At 62.5% G+C, this 17,640-nt stretch overlaps 1 long non-coding RNA gene across 1 annotated transcript in view; it reads left to right on the top strand.

Annotated features, from left to right (window-relative positions):
- The first annotated feature begins 5,300 nt into the window (after positions 1-5,300).
- Positions 5,301-17,640, top strand: part of LOC138637395 (uncharacterized) — a 108,046-nt gene continuing 95,706 nt past the window's right edge. The window contains exons 1-2 of the long non-coding RNA XR_011312391.1: positions 5,301-5,574; positions 8,035-8,352. This is a non-coding gene — a long non-coding RNA (uncharacterized lncRNA). The remainder of the gene's footprint in view (positions 5,575-8,034; positions 8,353-17,640) is intronic.

The following is a 17,640-nucleotide window of genomic DNA, read 5'->3' as shown; positions in this document are numbered from 1 at the left end:
ATGGTGCATGTCGCATGTCACATGGTGCATGTCACATGGTGCATGTCGCATGGTGCATGTCGTCGCATGGTGCATGTCGCATGTTGGCGCATGGTGCATGTCGTCGCATGGTGCATGTCGTCGCATGGTTCATGTCGCATGCAGTCACATGGTGCATGTCGCATGCAGTCACATGGTGCATGCAGCATGAGGCATGCCGTCGCATGGTGCATGTCACATGTCATCGCATGTGCATGTCGTCGCATGGTGCATTTCAGCGCATGGTGCATGGCGCATGTCGTCAAATGGTGCATGTCGTCGCATGGTGCATGTAGCATGGTGCATGTCGTCACATGGGGCATGTCGTTTCATGCAGTATGTCGCATGGTGCATGTCGACGCATGGTGCATGTTGTCGCATGGTGCATGTCGTTGCATGTAGAATGTCGCATGTCGTCGCATGGTGCATGTTGTCGCATGATGCATGTAGCATGTCGCATGGTGCATGTCGTTGCATAGTGCATGTCATCGCATGGTGCATGTGTTGCATGATGTCACATGGTGTGTGATGTATGTATGTACTGTGTATGTTTTTTTTTTTTACATTCAACACATTAGCCGGATGATGAGACTACTACTGTCCCATCATTGGCTAATGTGTCACTCACTGTCAGTGTAGCAGGCAGAGCCCGATGGGACTTGTAGTCCCATCGGACGATGCCTGCACACACACAGCGCCGGCACACGCACATACCGGCGCCAGCACGCAGACACCGGCACCGGTCCGCAAACACCGGCGCAGGCAGGCAGGCACCGGCGCCGGCGGGCAGACACCGGCGCCGGCAGGCAGACACCGGCGCCGGTCTGCAAACATCGGCGCCGGAGGGCAGACACCGGCGCCGGTCCGCAAACACCGGCGCCGGTCTGCAAACACCGGCGCCGGCGGGCAGACCCCCAGCAACAGCAGCACAGCCCCGCCCGCAGATCCCAGCAGCACTTAATAAACACAGAGCCCAGCCTGCCCCCAGCACAGCCCCGCAGGCAGCCCCCAGCACCGCCCACAGCCCAGTCACTCTTGATGAGTGACTGCTGACTGTGGGGGCTGGTCACGCCTGCTGCTGACGTCACTTCAATTTCTAGAGTCTGGAAATTGACTTGACGTCGGTGGAAATGAGCTGTGGCTGCAGCCTGGGGGTCACGTGACCCGGACTCAGCAGCCAGAATAGTGCCGCTCATAGGCAAAAATGGCAACGGAAGGTAATTGCACAATTCATTAGGGGCCCGGGGGGGGGGGGGGTACGTTGGGGAGTTAATTGAAAGTAGTGGACAACCCCTTTAACATTGGCATTCTAATGAGATCAAATATGTCATATGTGTGATGCGTCATTACAGAGAAATCCCTATGTTTTTACCTGATGGCGTTAAAAGCTCATGTTTAGAGTGATGGATAGATCCACCAAGGGAGATTAAGAATATGCATTTTCCTGTTCCTATCTTAATTGGTTTGCCTAATATCTTACAAAAACAGAACAAAGACCTCAGGGATTCTGGGGACTTGTAATCCAGTTCTAGCTGGACAGAGTTTGAGCCTTCACTAGTGGTCGTAAATTCCTTGGCGAGGGGGATGAGGGGCTTGGGAGCTGAAAGTCAGGAATTTGCAGCTACAAGCCATAAAAGCTGTTGCAGAATCATTCCAAGAAGGGGGGCTTAGCCCACAGCATGCTAGCAAGAGAAAAAACTTATATTTCATACCATATCGTGACACGTCCACTTTTGGTGTGCGCTAGGGAGGTAGAACCCCACGGTATGCCTCCATGCGCACCTCAACAGGCTGACTTTGTAGCGCCGGCCGCCCCCGCGGGGGCGGGGTCGTACCGTCAGCGCGGGCCGCCGGGAGCGCCCCCGAGGTGCGCGCGAAGTTTCGGGCGCATCGGGCGCAATTAAGGTTTTTTGAAGCCCCTGCCGGCGCGCGGCCGGGGAACGAGCTCAAAGCGTCCCCGGCGCGCTCCCTGCGGCCCCGCGGACCGCCACGAAAAATCGCGGGCGAATCGGACAATGTCGAAAAATCCGTTTCTTACCCAGAACTCACCGTCTCCGCCCCTTTCCCGCCTCCCCTCCGCATTTTACCCAGACTAAAATTTAGAGGTTTTCCTGCAGTACCGCAGCGAACACCAGGTGGCATAATTCCGTTTTTGAAAGGCTGACTGGCCACTAGATGGCAGCGGTGCTCCATCGAGGAGCCCGGTGAGCCCTCGGCTCCCCTTCAGTGCTGTTTGCCATGTTGAGCTTTGGTAAGAGAATCACGAATCAATAGTAACATAGTAACATAGTTAGTAAGGCCGAAAAAAGACATTTGTCCATCCAGTTCAGCCTATATTCCATCATAATAAATCCCCAGATCTACGTCCTTCTGTTTTTTTTTTATTTTAAGCCCGCACGCATGCGTTTTTTTTTTGCGGGAAAATCTGAGGAGCCCTTAGCTGATACTAACGCACACGTCTAAATTCCTCTGCGATGAAAAAACACCCCGAAAACCGGGGTCACGGCGACTTTTTCGTCGCAGACAAAGTTGAAAGCGTGCGCGTTAGGGGTGACCGTAAAAAAAAAATGGTTAAAAACTGCTGCAAATGACTAGGACGGGGCCGAAAACCGGGGTCACGGCGACTTTTTCGTCGCAAAGTTGAAAGCGTGTACGTTAGGATCCCCCCCCCGGAGGCTGACAGTCCGAAAACAAAGGGTTAAAAACCGGTCCGAATGCCTACAACGGGACTGTGTAAGGAGGGGGCGGGGTTAGCGTCATACGGCTTATCATTCATCCCCCATGCTGTGTGTGGGGGGGTCAGTGCATACCGGCCGGGGGCTCATACATCTCCCCCGGCTTTTACTGTGTGTGGGCGGGATTAGCGCTGCGTGCCCCCGGGCTCATACATCTCCCCCTGTGCACCGCTGTGTGCTGCAGGGTGGGCGGAGACAGGGGGCCCTCCACCTGGCTCTGTGCTGCTGTATAACCTCGCTCAGTGGTGGGGAGGGGCGGCAGTGGCTGGCCGGGGGGCGTGGTCGGCTAACGGGACGTCTTTATCATGCTCGTTAGCCCGGTCTAGGATCGCCCCTGCTGCTGGAGAGGGGCGTGGTCGGCTAACGGGACGTCTTTATCATGCTCGTTAGCCCGGTCTAGGATCGCCCCTGCTGCTGGAGAGGGGCGTGGTCGGCTAACGGGACGTCTTTATCATGCTCGTTAGCCCGGTCTAGGATCGCCCCTGCTGCTGGAGAGGGGCGTGGTCGGCTAACGGGACGTCTTTATCATGCTCGTTAGCCCGGTCTAGAATCGCCCCTGCTGCTGGAGAGGGGCGTGGTCGGCTAACGGGACGTCTTTATCATGCTCGTTAGCCCGGTCTAGGATCGCCCCTGCTGCTGGAGAGGGGCGTGGTCGGCTAACGGGACGTCTTTATCATGCTTGTTAGCCCGGTCTAGAGTCCGCACCAACAGTCCACATAGTGCTGGAGAATGCCGTCTGATGCCCGTAGAAGTGGCACACGTAGTGCTGGAGAGTGCCATCCACTGCCAGACACCGATAGTACACCTGGTGCTGGAGAATGCCATCCAGTGCCCACACCAACAGTACACCTGGTGCTGGAGAATGCCGTCCAGTGCCCACACCAACAGTACACATGGTGCTGGAGAATGCCATCCAATGCCCATAGAAATGGCACACGTAGTGCTGGAGAATGCCGTCCAGTGCCCACACCAACAGTACACCTGGTGCTGGAGAATGCTGTCCAGTGCCCACACCAACAGTACACATGGTGCTGGAGAATGCCATCCAATGCCCATAGAAATGGCACACGTAGTGCTGGAGAATGCCACCCAGTGCCAAACACCAATAGTACACATAGTGCTGGAGAATGCCGTCTGAGGCCCGTAGAAGTGGTACATGTAGCGCTGGAGAATGCCATCCACTGCCAGACACCAATAGTACACCTGGTGCTGGAGAATGCCATCCAGTGCCCACACCAACAGTACACCTGGTGCTGGAGAATGCCGTCCAGTGCCCACACCAACAGTACACATGGTGCTGGAGAATGCCGTCCAGTGCCCACACCAACAGTACACATGGTGCTGGAGAATGCCGTCCAGTGCCCACACCAACAGTACACATAGTGCTGGACAATGCCGTCCAGTGCCCATACCAACAGTACACATGGTGCTGGAGAATGCCGTCCAGTGCCCATAGAAATGGCACACGTAGCGCTGGAGAATGCCGTCCAGTGCCCATAGAAATGGCACACGTAGCGCTGGAGAATGCCGTCCAGTGCCCACACCAACAGTACACATGGTGCTGGAGAATGCCGTCCAGTGCCCATAGAAATGGCACACGTAGTGCTGGAGAATGCCGTCCAGTGCCAAACACCAACAGTACACATGGTGCTGGAGAATGCCGTGGTCGGCCATGTTTTTCTAGACCTGGCTAACGGGACGTCTTTATCATGCTCGTTAGCCCGGTCTAGAGTCGCCTCTGCTGCTGCTGGAGAGGGGCGTGGTCGGCTAACGGGACGTCTTTAATCATACTCGTTAGCCCGGTCTAGAGTCGCCCCTGCTGCTGGAGAGGGGCGTGGTCGGCTAACGGGACGTCTTTATCATGCTCGTTAGCCCGGTCTAGAATCGCCCCTGCTGCTGGAGAGGGGCGTGGTCGGCTAACGGGACGTCTTTATCATGCTCGTTAGCCCGGTCTAGAGTCGCCTCTGCTGCTGCTGGAGAGGGGCGTGGTCGGCTAACGGGACGTCTTTATCATGCTCGTTAGCCCGGTCTAGAATCGCCCCTGCTGCTGGAGAGGGGCGTGGTCGGCTAACGGGACGTCTTTATCAGGCTCGTTAGCCCGGTCTACAGTCCGCATCAACAGTACACATAGTGCTGGAGAATGCCGTCCCAGGCCCGTAGAAGTGGCACAGGTAGTGCTGGAGAGTGCCATCCACTGCCAGACACGTTAGGATCCTCCCCGGAGGCTGACAGTCCGAAAACAAAGTGTTAAAAACAGTCCGAATCATTCATCCCCCATGCTGTGTGTGTGTGTGGGGGGGTCAGTGCATACCGGCCGGGGGCTCATACATCTCCCCCGGCTTTTACTGTGTGTGGGCGGGGTTAGCGCTGCGTGCCACCGGGCTCATACATCTCCCCCTGTGCACCGCTGTGTGCTGCAGGGTGGGCGGGGACAGGGGGCCCTCCACCTGGCTCTGTGCTGCTGTATAACCTCGCTCAGTGGTGGGGAGGGGCGGCAGTGGCTGGCCGGGGGGCGGGGTTACGGCGCTATGGCAACCATGATCCGGCCTGCATGGAAGGTGGAAGGGGGAGGAGTGGTGTGACACGCCGGGCTGCCTGTAGTGGAGGCTCGGGGGGCGGAGTCAGCACCGTGCAGCAGCCGCACACTGACATGCTCTCCCCGGCTCTTCCCGCCTCTTCCCGGTACAGTGAAGCCGGGGGAAGGGCGGCCGGGCTCTGTGTGTGACATGGCGCCGAGCCCGCCCCCTGCTTCCCCGCTCCGGCTGCAGCAGCCATGACGTCACCTGTGAGCGCCGGCTTTGAACCGTGGAGCTGCCGGCCGGTAAGTACGTGCCCGTATCGGCACCACCGCTGCATGTCTGTATGGGGTCAGCTGTGGGGGGCACGGCCGGGGAGACCGGGGTCCCTGCAGTCTGTATGGGGTCAGCTGTGGGGGCACTGCGGGGGAGACAGGCTGTCCCCGTAAGGGGACGGTGAGAAGAGCACAGTGTATGGGGTCAGCTGTGGGGGCACTGTGGGGGAGACAGGCTGTCCCCGTAAGGGGACGGTGAGAAGAACACAGTGTTTGGGGTCAGCTGTGGGGGCACTGTGGGGGAGACAGGCTGTCCCCGTAAGGGGACGGTGAGAAGAACACAGTGTTTGGGGTCAGCTGTGGGGGCACTGTGGGGGAGACAGGCTGTCCCCGTAAGGGGACGGTGAGAAGAACACAGTGTTTGGGGTCAGCTGTGGGGGCACTGTGGGCGAGACAGGCTGTCCCCCTAAGGGGACGGTGAGAAGGGCACAGTGTATGGGGGCACTGTGGGGGAGACAGGCTGTCCCCGTAAGTGGACGGTGAGAAGAGAACAGTGTATGGGGTTAGCTGTGGGGGAGACAGGGTGTCCCCGTAAGGGGACGGTGAGAAGAGCTCAGTGTATGGGGTCAGCTGTGGGGGCACTGTGGGGGAGACAGGCTGTCCCCGTAAGGGGACGGTGAGAGAGGCAGAGTGTATGGGGTTAGCTGTGGGGGAGACAGGCTGTCCCCGTAAGGGGACGGTGAGAAGAGCTCAGTGTAGGGGGTCAGCTGTGGGGGGCACTATGGGGGAGACAGGCTGTCCCCGGAAGGGGACGGTGAGAAGAGCTCAGTCTATGGGGTCAGCTGTGGGGGGCACTGTGGGCGAGACAGGCTGTCCCCGGAAGGGGACGGTGAGGAGAGAACAGTGTATGGGGTTAGATGTGGGGGAGACAGGCTGTCCCCGTAAGGGGACGGTGAGAAGGGAACAGTGTATGGGGTCAGCTGTGGGGGCACTGTGGGGGAGACAGGCTGTCCCCGTAAGGGGACGGTGAGAAGAGCACAGTGTATGGGGTCAGCTGTGGGGGCACTGTGGGGGAGACAGGCTGTCCCCAGAAGGGGACGGTGAGAAGAGCACAGTGTATGGGGTCAGCTGTGGGGGGCACTGTGGGCGAGACAGGCTGTCCCCGGAAGGGGACGGTGAGAGAGGCAGACTGTATGGGGTCAGCTGTGGGGGCACTGTGGGGGAGACAGGCTGTCCCCGTAAGGGGACGGTGAGAAGAACACAGTGTATGGGGTCAGCTGTGGGGGGCACTATGGGGGAGACAGGCTGTCCCCGGAAGGGGACGGTGAGAAGAGCACAGTGTATGGGGTCAGCTGTGGGGGCACTGTGGGCGAGACAGGCTGTCCCCGGAAGGGGACGGTGAGAGAGGCAGAGTGTATGGGGTCAGCTGTGGGGGAGACAGGCTGTTCCCGTAAGGGGACGGTGAGAAGAGAACAGTGTATGGGGTCAGCTGTGGGGGGCACTATGGGGGAGACAGGCTGTCCCCGAAAGGGGACGGTGAGAAGAGCACAGTGTATGGGGTCAGCTGTGGGGGGCACTGCGAGCGAGACAGGCTGTCCCCGGAAGGGGACAGTGAGAAGAGCCATTGTATGGGGTCAGCTGTGGGGGCACTGTGGGCGAGACAGGCTGTCCCCGGAAGGGGACGGTGAGAAGAGCACAGTGTATGGGGTCAGCTGTGGGGGCACTGTGGGCGAGACAGGCTGTCCCCGGAAGGGGACGGTGAGAAGAGAACAGTGTATGGGGTCAGCTGTGGGGGGCACTGCGAGCGAGACAGGCTGTCCCCGTAAGGGGACGGTGAGAAGAGCCATTGTATGGGGTCAGCTGTGGGCGAGACAGGCTGTCCCCGTAAGGGGACGGTGAGAAGAGCCATTGTATGCGGTCAGCTGTGGGGGCACTGTGGGGGAGACAGGCTGTCCCCGTAAGGGGACGGTGAGAAGAGCACAGTGTATGGGGTTAGCTGTGGGGGAGACAGGCTGTCCCCGTAAGGGGACGGTGAGAAGAGCACAGTGTAAGCGGTCAGCTGTGGGGGCACTGCGGGGGAGACAGGCTGTCCCCGGAAGGGGACGGTGAGAAGAGCTCAGTGTATGGGGTCAGCTGTGGGGGCACTGTGGGCGAGACAGGCTGTCCCCGTAAGGGGACGGTGAGAAGAGCACAGTGTATGCGGTCAGCTGTGGGGGCACTGCGGGGGAGACAGGCTGTCCCCGGAAGGGGATGGTGAGAAGAGAACAGTGTATGGGGTCAGCTGTGGGGGGCACTTCGCGCGAGACAGGCTGTCCCCGGAAGGGGATGGTGAGAGAGGCACAGTGAATGGGGGCATGGCAGGGGTACACGCAGTCCCTGGGGGGTCAGGGGAGGGTTAGGGGGGCTGTGTTGTCACTGCTATGAACACTAATTATAAAATACAATATTTCCCTTATTAATTATTATTTTTTTTCTTTCCCTGTCTCTCAGTAGGTAACAGAGCGTCACCCACAGGAAGCTCTTGGGGCAGTCGCCGGCTCGCTGTGTCTCTGCTAGGAATATACGCTCATGGAAGAAGGGGTTAATGTACCAGTAGACTTAATAGGACTTAGAATAAAAATTATTTAAAAATTCAATAATTTCCTTTTTTTTTTTCAAATATGTAGCAAGGCATCGTGGACACTGGCTCAAGAACTGGCGGGACAAGGACTCCAAGTTTCCCTAATGGACGACATCGCTATGGAGGAACACTGCTCTCCGGCCTCCATCATCATGTGGAGCAGCTAAGCCTCTTCATCCTCGGTTCGGGTAAGTGACAATCCATGTATGTATGGTCTAAGGAGCTGTCATGGCACATGTACATACATGTATGTGTATACATGTATATACAGTCAGCTGTCATGGCACTCGGGAAGTCACACCAGGGGGCTGTGTGGCTCTGTAGACCTCTACAGCACCACACAGCCCCCTCTACACCAATCCACAGCCATCCTCAGCCCCTCAGAGACAGCACCCATCCTCAGCCCCTCACAGACAGCACCCATCCTCAGCCCCTCAGAGACAGCACCCATCCACAGCCCCTCAGAGACAGCACCCATCCACAGCCCCTCAGAGACAGCACCCATCCACAGCCCCTCAGAGACAGCACCCATCCTCTGACACCCTCCTCCAGCCTCTGACACCCTCCTCCATCCTCTGACACCCTCCTCCAGCCTCTGACACCCTCCTCCATCCTGTGACACCCTCCTCCATCCTGTGACACCCTCCTCCATCCTGTGACACCCTCCTCCATCCTGTGACACCCTCCTCCATCCTGTGACACCATGTGACACCCTCCTCCATCCTGTGACACCCTCCTCCAGCCTCTGACACCCTCCTCCAGGGCCTGACACCCTCTTCCATGGCCTGACACCCTCCTCCAGGGCCTGACACCCTCCTCCATGGCCTGACACCATCCTCCAGCCTCTGACACCCTCCTCCAGGGCCTGACACCCTCCTCCAGCCTCTGACACCCTCCTCCATCCTCTGACACCCTCCTCCATGGCCTGACACCCTCCTCCAGGGCCTGACACCCTCCTCCAGGGCCTGACACCCTCCTCCAGGGCCTGACACCCTCCTCCAGGGCCTGACACCCTCCTCCAGGGCCTGACACCCTCCTCCAGGGCCTGACACCCTCCTCCAGGGCCTGACACCCTCCTCCAGGGCCTGACACCCTCCTCCAGGGCCTGACACCCTCCTCCAGGGCCTGACACCCTCCTCCAGGGCCTGACACCCTCCTCCAGGGCCTGACACCCTCCTCCAGGGCCTGACACCCTCCTCCAGGGCCTGACACCCTCCTCCAGGGCCTGACACCCTCCTCCAGGGCCTGACACCCTCCTCCAGGGCCTGACACCCTCCTCCAGGGCCTGACACCCTCCTCCAGGGCCTGACACCCTCCTCCAGGGCCTGACACCCTCCTCCAGGGCCTGACACCCTCCTCCAGGGCCTGACACCCTCCTCCAGGGCCTGACACCCTCCTCCAGGGCCTGACACCCTCCTCCAGGGCCTGACACCCTCCTCCAGGGCCTGACACCCTCCTCCAGGGCCTGACACCCTCCTCCAGGGCCTGACACCCTCCTCCAGGGCCTGACACCCTCCTCCAGGGCCTGACACCCTCCTCCAGGGCCTGACACCCTCCTCCAGGGCCTGACACCCTCCTCCAGGGCCTGACACCCTCCTCCAGGGCCTGACACCCTCCTCCAGGGCCTGACACCCTCCTCCAGGGCCTGACACCCTCCTCCAGGGCCTGACACCCTCCTCCAGGGCCTGACACCCTCCTCCAGGGCCTGACACCCTCCTCCAGGGCCTGACACCCTCCTCCAGGGCCTGACACCCTCCTCCAGGGCCTGACACCCTCCTCCAGGGCCTGACACCCTCCTCCAGGGCCTGACACCCTCCTCCATCCTCTGACACCCTCCTCCATCCTCTGACACCCTCCTCCATGGCCTGACACCCTCCTCCAGGGCCTGACACCCTCCTCCATCCTGTGACACCCTCCTCCATCCTGTGACACCCTCCTCCATCCTGTGACACCCTCCTCCATCCTGTGACACCCTCCTCCATCCTGTGACACCCTCCTCCATCCTGTGACACCATGTGACACCCTCCTCCATCCTGTGACACCCTCCTCCATCCTGTGACACCCTCCTCCAGCCTCTGACACCCTCTTCCATGGCCTGACACCCTCCTCCAGGGCCTGACACCCTCCTCCATGGCCTGACACCATCCTCCAGCCTCTGACACCCTCCTCCATGGCCTGACACCCTCCTCCAGCCTCTGACACCCTCCTCCATCCTCTGACACCCTCCTCCATGGCCTGACACCCTCCTCCAGGGCCTGACACCCTCCTCCAGGGCCTGACACCCTCCTCCAGGGCCTGACACCCTCCTCCAGGGCCTGACACCCTCCTCCAGGGCCTGACACCCTCCTCCAGGGCCTGACACCCTCCTCCAGCCTCTGACACCCTCCTCCATGGCCTGACACCCTCCTCCAGCCTCTGACACCCTCCTCCATGGCCTGACACCCTCCTCCAGCCTCTGACACCCTCCTCCATGGCCTGACACCCTCCTCCAGCCTCTGACACCCTCCTCCATGGCCTGACACCCTCCTCCAGCCTCTGACACCCTCCTCCATGGCCTGACACCCTCCTCCAGCCTCTGACACCCTCCTCCATGGCCTGACACCCTCCTCCAGCCTCTGACACCCTCCTCCATGGCCTGACACCCTCCTCCAGGGCCTGGCACCCTTCTCCAGCCTCTGACACCCTCCTCCATCCTCTGACACCCTCCTCCAGGGCCTGACACCCTCCTCCAGGGCCTGACACCCTCCTCCAGTGCCTGACACCCTCCTCCAGTGCCTGACACCCTCCTCCAGCCTCTGACACCCTCCTCCATGGCCTGACACCCTCCTCCAGGGCCTGGCACCCTCCTCCAGCCTCTGACACCCTCCTCCAGCCTCTGACACCCTCCTCCAGCCTCTGACACCCTCCTCCATGGCCTGACACCCTCCTCCATGGCCTGACACCCTCCTCCAGGGCCTGACACCCTCCTCCAGGGCCTGACACCCTCCTCCAGGGCCTGACACCCTCCTCCAGGGCCTGACACCCTCCTCCAGGGCCTGACACCCTCCTCCAGGGCCTGACACCCTCCTCCAGGGCCTGACACCCTCCTCCAGGGCCTGACACCCTCCTCCAGGGCCTGACACCCTCCTCCAGGGCCTGACACCCTCCTCCAGGGCCTGACACCCTCCTCCAGGGCCTGACACCCTCCTCCAGGGCCTGACACCCTCCTCCAGGGCCTGACACCCTCCTCCAGGGCCTGACACCCTCCTCCAGGGCCTGACACCCTCCTCCAGGGCCTGACACCCTCCTCCAGGGCCTGACACCCTCCTCCAGGGCCTGACACCCTCCTCCAGGGCCTGACACCCTCCTCCATGGCCTGACACCCTCCTCCATGGCCTGACACCCTCCTCCAGGGCCTGACACCCTCCTCCAGGGCCTGACACCCTCCTCCAGGGCCTGACACCCTCCTCCAGCCTCTGACACCCTCCTCCAGCCTCTGACACCCTCCTCCAGCCTCTGACACCCTCCTCCATGGCCTGACACCCTCCTCCAGGGCCTGACACCCTCCTCCAGCCTCTGACACCCTCCTCCAGCCTCTGACACCCTTCTCCAGGGCCTGACACCCTCTTCCAGCCTCTGACACCCTCCTCCAGCCTCTGACACCCTCCTCCATGGCCTGACACCCTCCTCCAGCCTCTGACACCCTCCTCCATGGCCTGACACCCTCCTCCAGCCTCTGACACCCTCCTCCATGGCCTGACACCCTCCTCCAGGGCCTGGCACCCTTCTCCAGCCTCTGACACCCTCCTCCATCCTCTGACACCCTCCTCCAGGGCCTGACACCCTCCTCCAGGGCCTGACACCCTCCTCCAGTGCCTGACACCCTCCTCCAGTGCCTGACACCCTCCTCCAGCCTCTGACACCCTCCTCCATGGCCTGACACCCTCCTCCAGGGCCTGGCACCCTCCTCCAGCCTCTGACACCCTCCTCCAGCCTCTGACACCCTCCTCCAGCCTCTGACACCCTCCTCCATGGCCTGACACCCTCCTCCATGGCCTGACACCCTCCTCCAGGGCCTGACACCCTCCTCCAGGGCCTGACACCCTCCTCCAGGGCCTGACACCCTCCTCCAGGGCCTGACACCCTCCTCCAGGGCCTGACACCCTCCTCCAGGGCCTGACACCCTCCTCCAGGGCCTGACACCCTCCTCCAGGGCCTGACACCCTCCTCCAGGGCCTGACACCCTCCTCCAGGGCCTGACACCCTCCTCCAGGGCCTGACACCCTCCTCCAGGGCCTGACACCCTCCTCCAGGGCCTGACACCCTCCTCCAGGGCCTGACACCCTCCTCCAGGGCCTGACACCCTCCTCCAGGGCCTGACACCCTCCTCCAGGGCCTGACACCCTCCTCCAGGGCCTGACACCCTCCTCCAGGGCCTGACACCCTCCTCCAGGGCCTGACACCCTCCTCCAGGGCCTGACACCCTCCTCCAGGGCCTGACACCCTCCTCCAGGGCCTGACACCCTCCTCCAGGGCCTGACACCCTCCTCCAGGGCCTGACACCCTCCTCCAGGGCCTGACACCCTCCTCCAGGGCCTGCCACCCTCCTCCAGGGCCTGCCACCCTCCTCCAGTGCCTGCCACCCTCCTCCAGTGCCTGACACCCTCCTCCAGGGCCTGACACCCTCCTCCAGGGCCTGACACCCTCCTCCAGGGCCTGACACCCTGCTCCAGCCTCTGACACCCTCCTCCATGGCCTGACACCCTCCTCCATCCTGTGACACCCTCCTCCAGGGCCTGACACCCTCTTCCAGCCTCTGACACCCTCCTCCATCCTGTGACACCCTCCTCCAGCCTCTGACACCCTTCTCCAGGGCCTGACACCCTCCTCCATCCTCTGACACCCTCCTCCATGGCCTGACACCCTCCTCCATCCTCTGACACCCTCCTCCAGTGCCTGACACCCTCCTCCAGTGCCTGACACCCTCCTCCAGGGCCTGACACCCTCCTCCAGGGCCTGACACCCTCCTCCAGGGCCTGACACCCTCCTCCAGGGCCTGACACCCTCCTCCAGGGCCTGACACCCTCCTCCAGGGCCTGACACCCTCCTCCAGGGCCTGACACCCTCCTCCAGGGCCTGACACCCTCCTCCAGGGCCTGACACCCTCCTCCAGGGCCTGACACCCTCCTCCAGGGCCTGACACCCTCCTCCAGGGCCTGACACCCTCCTCCAGGGCCTGACACCCTCCTCCAGGGCCTGACACCCTCCTCCAGGGCCTGACACCCTCCTCCAGGGCCTGACACCCTCCTCCAGGGCCTGACACCCTCCTCCAGGGCCTGACACCCTCCTCCAGGGCCTGACACCCTCCTCCAGGGCCTGACACCCTCCTCCAGGGCCTGACACCCTCCTCCAGGGCCTGACACCCTCCTCCAGGGCCTGACACCCTCCTCCAGGGCCTGACACCCTCCTCCAGGGCCTGACACCCTCCTCCAGGGCCTGACACCCTCCTCCAGGGCCTGACACCCTCCTCCATGGCCTGACACCCTCCTCCATGGCCTGACACCCTCCTCCATGGCCTGACACCCTCCTCCAGGGCCTGACACCCTCCTCCAGGGCCTGACACCCTCCTCCAGGGCCTGACACCCTCCTCCAGCCTCTGACACCCTCCTCCAGCCTCTGACACCCTCCTCCAGCCTCTGACACCCTCCTCCATGGCCTGACACCCTCCTCCAGGGCCTGACACCCTCCTCCAGCCTCTGACACCCTCCTCCAGGGCCTGACACCCTCCTCCAGGGCCTGACACCCTCCTCCAGGGCCTGACACCCTCCTCCAGGGCCTGACACTTTCCTCCAGGGCCTGACACTTTCCTCCAGGGCCTGACACCCTCCTCCAGGGCCTGACACCCTCCTCCAGGGCCTGACACCCTCCTCCAGGGCCTGACACCCTCCTCCAGCCTCTGACACCCTCCTCCATCCTCTGACACCCTCTTCCATCCTCTGACACCCTCCTCCATCCTCTGACACCCTCCTCCATGGCCTGACACCCTCCTCCATCCTGTAACACCCTCCTCCAGCCTCTGACACCCTCCTCCAGGGCCTGACACACCCTCTTCCAGCCTCTGACACCCTCCTCCATGGCCTGACACCCCCTCTTCCAGCCTCTGACACCCTCCTCCAGGGCCTGACACCCTCCTCCATCCTGTGGCACCCTCCTCCAGCCTCTGACACCCTCCTCCAGGGCCTGACACCCTCTTCCATGGCCTGACACCCTCCTCCAGCCTCTGACACCCTCCTCCATGGCCTGACACCCTCCTCCAGCCTCTGACACCATCCTCCATGGCCTGACACCCTCCTCCAGGGCCTGGCACCCTCCTCCAGCCTCTGACACCCTCCTCCATGGCCTGACACCCTTCTCCATGGCCTGACACCCTCCTCCATGGCCTGACACCCTCCTCCAGGGCCTGACACCCTCCTTCAGCCTCTGACACCCTCCTTCAGCCTCTGACACCCTCCTCCAGCCTCTGACACCCTCCTCCAGCCTCTGACACCCTCCTCCAGCCTCTGACACCCTCCTCCAGGGCCTGACACCCTCCTCCAGCCTCTGACACCCTCCTCCAGGGCCTGACACCCTCCTCCAGGGCCTGACACCCTCCTCCAGGGCCTGACACCCTCCTCCAGGGCCTGACACCCTCCTCCATGGCCTGACACCCTCCTCCATCCTGTGACACCCTCCTCCAGCCTCTGACACCCTCCTCCATGGCCTGACACCCTCCTCCAGCCTCTGACACCCTCCTCCATGGCCTGACACCCTCCTCCAGCCTCTGACACCCTCCTCCATGGCCTGACACCCTCCTCAAGGGCCTGACACCCTCCTCCAGCCTCTGACACCCTCCTCCATCCTCTGACACCCTCCTCCATCCTCTGACACCCTCCTCCATCCTCTGACACCCTCCTCCATGGCCTGACACCCTCCTCCAGGGCCTGACACCCTCCTCCAGCCTCTGACACCCTCCTCCATCCTCTGACACCCTCCTCCAGGGCCTGACACCCTCCTCCAGCCTCTGACACCCTCCTCCAGCCTCTGACACCCTCCTCCAGCCTCTGACACCCTCCTCCAGCCTCTGACACCCTCCTCCAGCCTCTGACACCCTCCTCCAGCCTCTGACACCCTCCTCCAGCCTCTGACACCCTCCTCCAGGGCCTGACACCCTCCTCCAGGGCCTGACACCCTCCTCCAGCCTCTGACACCCTCCTCCAGCCTCTGACACCCTCCTCCAGGGCCTGACACCCTCCTCCATGGCCTGACACCCTCCTCCATGGCCTGACACCCTCCTCCATGGCCTGACACCCTCCTCCATGGCCTGACACCCTCCTCCATCCTGTGACACCCTCCTCCAGCCTCTGACACCCTCCTCCAGGGCCTGACACCCTCCTCCATCCTGTGACACCCTCCTCCATCCTGTGACACCCTCCTCCAGGGCCTGACACCCTCCTCCATGGCCTGACACCCTCCTCCAGGGCCTGACACCCTCCTCCATCCTGTGACACCCTCCTCCATCCTGTGACACCCTCCTCCAGCCTCTGACACCCTCCTCCAGGGCCTGACACCCTCCTCCATCCTGTGACACCCTCCTCCATCCTGTGACACCCTCCTCCAGGGCCTGACACCCTCTTCCATGGCCTGACACCCTCCTCCAGCCTCTGACACCCTCCTCCATGGCCTGACACCCTCCTCCAGCCTCTGACACCCTCGTCCAGGGCCTGACACCCTCGTCCAGGGCCTGACACCCTCGTCCAGGGCCTGACACCCTCGTCCAGGGCCTGACACCCTCCTCCAGGGCCTGACACCCTCCTCCAGGGCCTGACACCCTCCTCCAGGGCCTGACACCCTCCTCCAGCCTCTGACACCCTCCTCCAGCCTCTGACACCCTCCTCCAGGGCCTGACACCCTCCTCCAGGGCCTGACACCCTCCTCCAGGGCCTGACACCCTCCTCCAGGGCCTGACACCCTCCTCCATGGCCTGACACCCTCCTCCATGGCCTGACACCCTCCTCCAGCCTCTGACACCCTCCTCCAGGGCCTGACACCCTCTTCCATGGCCTGACACCCTCCTCCAGCCTCTGACACCCTCCTCCATGGCCTGACACCCTCCTCCAGCCTCTGACACCATCCTCCATGGCCTGACACCCTCCTCCAGGGCCTGACACCCTCCTCCAGCCTCTGACACCCTCCTCCATGGCCTGACACCCTCCTCCAGGGCCTGACACCCTCCTCCAGGGCCTGACACCCTGCTCCAGGGCCTGACACCCTGCTCCAGCCTCTGACACCCTCCTCCAGCCTCTGACACCCTCCTCCAGCCTCTGACACCCTCCTCCATCCTCTGACACCCTCCTCCATGGTCTGACACCCTCCTCCAGCCTCTGACACCCTCCTCAATGGCCTGACACCCTCCTCCAGCCTCTGACACCCTCCTCCAGCCTCTGACACCCTCCTCCATGGCCTGACACCCTCCTCCATGGCCTGACACCCTCCTCCATGGCCTGACACCCTCCTCCAGGGCCTGACACCCTCCTCCATCGCCTGACACCCTCCTCCAGGGCCTGACACCCTCCTCCAGGGCCTGACACCCTCCTCCAGGGCCTGACACCCTGCTCCAGCCTCTGACACCCTCCTCCATCCTCTGACACCCTCCTCCATCCTCTGACACCCTCCTCCATCCTCTGACACCCTCCTCCATGGCCTGACACCCTCCTCCATCCTGTGACACCCTCCTCCAGCCTCTGACACCCTCCTCCATCCTCTGACACCCTCTTCCAGCCTCTGACACCCTCTTCCATCCTCTGACACCCTCTTCCAGCCTCTGACACCCTCCTCCATGGCCTGACACCCTCCTCCAGCCTCTGACACCCTCCTCCATGGCCTGACACCCTCCTCCAGCCTCTGACACCCTCCTCAATGGCCTGACACCCTCCTCCAGCCTCTGACACCCTCCTCCAGGGCCTGACACCCTCCTCCAGGGCCTGACACCCTCCTCCAGGGCCTGACACCCTCCTCCAGGGCCTGACACCCTCCTCCAGGGCCTGACACCCTCCTCCAGGGCCTGACACCCTCCTCCAGGGCCTGACACCCTCCTCCAGGGCCTGACACCCTCCTCCAGGGCCTGACACCCTCCTCCAGGGCCTGACACCCTCCTCCAGGGCCTGACACCCTCCTCCAGGGCCTGACACCCTCCTCCAGGGCCTGACACCCTCCTCCAGGGCCTGACACCCTCCTCCAGGGCCTGACACCCTCCTCCAGGGCCTGACACCCTCCTCCAGGGCCTGACACCCTCCTCCAGGGCCTGACACCCTCCTCCAGGGCCTGACACCCTCCTCCAGGGCCTGACACCCTCCTCCAGGGCCTGACACCCTCCTCCAGGGCCTGACACCCTCCTCCAGGGCCTGACACCCTGCTCCAGCCTCTGACACCCTCCTCCAGCCTCTGACACCCTCCTCCAT

This window comes from Ranitomeya imitator, chromosome 1, assembly GCF_032444005.1.
Source record: "Ranitomeya imitator isolate aRanImi1 chromosome 1, aRanImi1.pri, whole genome shotgun sequence".
NCBI classification, from domain to species: Eukaryota; Metazoa; Chordata; class Amphibia; order Anura; family Dendrobatidae; genus Ranitomeya; species Ranitomeya imitator.
The sequence above is the reverse complement of the archived record's forward strand: the minus strand, read 5'-3'. Positions and strand labels throughout refer to the sequence as shown.